Genomic DNA, 2,990 nt, shown 5'->3' with positions numbered 1-2,990 from the left:
AGAGATGTTTTTTTAGCTGAGAGGACATCAAAGAGTGCTTTCCATTTAAAGGATGTTTTTATTTTTACATCCTCATGCATAATACTGTACAGTAGTACAGTGTGCACATGTCCATGCAGTACTGGAATGTCAAATGTATTAAATGCATTTCTCTGAGGCTCTTATTCCCCTGCTATGACCCAGAAACTGCATTTTCCCAGTGGTATTTGAAAAGTGCAAAGACACACAATATGCAGTTGCATTTATTTAAATTGTGATGTGAGCATTTGTGTGTGTGTGTGTGTGTGTGTGTGTGTGTGTGTGTGTGTGTGTCAGACTGCAGCGCACATTAATAGTATGTTTCCTTCTGGTCAAACCTCTTTTAGTAGGCATCCTTTTCTTCTACTGTATGATTGGATTGTGCGTGAACAATGGAAAAAGCTTACACCACAATAACAAGTAAACAGTAAATTACTTCATCTTCCTTTTTCCACAATGCACTGCTCTGCACCGGAAATACATGAAAATGCTCCATCCGTCTGTAAGTGGTATGAGATATTTAAGTCTGGAGATTTTTTTCTGGTTGGATTCTGCTTAAATGAGACTTGCATAACGAGTGTTTCAACCAAAACAAGTTCAATACTCGATAAAACATGACCAGTTTTCATATTAAATATATAGGCTGTTTAATCGCAGCTAAATGCATTAGTCACCGTGCTGGCCTGAGGCAAGAACTGTGTTCACAGCGCATCATTTGCTGTGATATCTAAAGCTACCATATCCCTTTAAGCTAGTTTCACTGAGTGTATTTCTTGTTGCAGTTAAGTGCATATTTAACAGACTTTCTAGTTTCTCCTACAGAGTTATTCATATCAAGCCTTTCAGAGATAAGCCTGTCTCAGTTTAAGAACCTCCACCCCTCCTCCTCACCCAAAAAAGAGGTTAAAAAGTAGAACAAAAAGAGGAAGCTCCAACCTTGTCAACACTGTGCCCATCCGGCATCAGCATGAAAATTAGAGTATATTGAGAACCAGAGTGTGACTTCAACGCACCACATGAGTCATCTGGGATTGTGAGTCATATTCTACCTCAATACAACAAGAGCCCCAGCTTTACCACACACCTACAGACAGGAAAACTTTTCTCACACTGAAGTTACCACCTCAGCATGCCTGCGACTGTCGACTACACTAAAACTGGGACAATCGCTTTTTTTTGTAGTGCGGCCCAAACGTTCAAAAGATGCGATTAAATCGAGTTTAAACTGACTTTAAAGGGTAAACAATCTACACAGTGGTGAGGGAACAGCGGCTGATCTGTAGCTTTTGACTTTTAAAAGTTTGCAATGCTTTTAAAATTTTAATTTTTGATTTTTTGCACTGTATTTAAAGCTGCTGGATAGATAGATAGATAGATAGATAGATAGATAGATAGATAGATAGATAGATAGATAGATAGATAGATATAATGTTCTCATTAAATATTTGTTGCATGCACAATCACAGATGCACAAACAGTCAAATGTAAACATGCAGCAACAAAGATCTTCCCTAAGACTTAATCAGGTAAACTTCATCTGAAGTTGCAGCCCCTCTTTGAAATGGATGCATCTGTGCCATTAAAGGGAAATAATTGTGGCCACTTTCATCCCCCGCGCAATTAGTCTCTCTTCTGTGAAGTCGTCAGTCAGATAAAGGACAAGAGCAGACAGAACCTTTGTCACTTTAATCATTCCTCTGTTTTTTTTCCCACACCGGGATGGAATGAGTTCCCTACAGCTGAATGTCAACAACGCAACGTGTCCTTCAGGCCTATTTCACATCATTAGTGCTCTTCTTTGAGCTGATACTGTGACACTGGCAACCTGTGCTGTATGTTAGAGCCATTAGAAGCAACGTGTACTATGTTTATGTCGTTTCCAACACAGATACAGCTTCAGACAGCGGTTACATTTCAACACAAAAGTAAAATATCTTGTTACAGTGGAATCAAAGTCAGTACTATCGTTGTAGCTGTGTTGCCGAAAGTAATTACAGTTGAATATATGAGTCATCACAAGAATGTGACCTACAAAAAAAGTACCTACAAATTATTTTATAAAATGATTCTGATGATGTTTTTAAAATAGCAATATACAGTTTGTATTCATGTATTTATTTATTCATAAAAGCAAACAGAGACAAAGATGGATTTCTAGGGAGAGGATACATCTGTTGTATGATATTAGTTTTATTCTCATAGAGAGCGATGAAGATGCTTTGAGGTACAGTGAAGTAATGTGTTTATTCATCAATACTGTGGCTGCTTGGTTACACAGATAATGTGGTACGTTGCATAACAGACTGTGTTTAACTGACAGTTTACCACTGTTTTGTTGTTTGACACACACACACACACACACACACACACACACACACACACACACACACACACACACACAGACAAACGTTGGGGCGTTTTGGTTAGTAAATAAGTACATTTACTCAAGTACTGTATTTAAGAACAACATTAATGTACTGTACGTGCTTATATTCCTACTTTCTTTTCAAATGAACTCTGCTCCTCTGCCACTGGTTATTTTGCATTACTTACAAAACACCCACACACATATACAGTATAAATGATGCTACATATTGTGTTATCACTGTATAACTATATACAAAGTAGTACAAATTTGTTAATTCAAAATCAATACATATATTATGTATCAAATCATCTCTGAAAAGGGCTTTGATTAAAAAGAACTTTTAATACTTTAAAAGATTTTGCTAAATATGGTCCTGTACTTAAATTACTTGCTTTTATTTATTATCATATTGCTGCTTTCACTTATGTAAAATATCTGAATACATGCACCACTCCCTGACTTTTCACTCTGTGCTCTTCTGCTAATTACAGATAAATGAGACTTATTGTCTTGCTGTGGAGCAGTTGATCTTTGGTGAACACAGTCACCCTCTGCAGCACTGCGGTTAAGCCTAGTGAACCAAAGCCCCCCCTAACCCCCCCCC

The sequence above is a fragment of the Seriola lalandi genome, unplaced genomic scaffold (assembly GCF_002814215.2).
Source record: "Seriola lalandi dorsalis isolate HSWRI2012SDOR001 ecotype SW California unplaced genomic scaffold, Sedor1 jcf7180002054861, whole genome shotgun sequence".
In the NCBI taxonomy this organism is placed as follows: Eukaryota; Metazoa; Chordata; class Actinopteri; order Carangiformes; family Carangidae; genus Seriola; species Seriola lalandi.
This window is presented reverse-complemented; position numbering follows the sequence as displayed.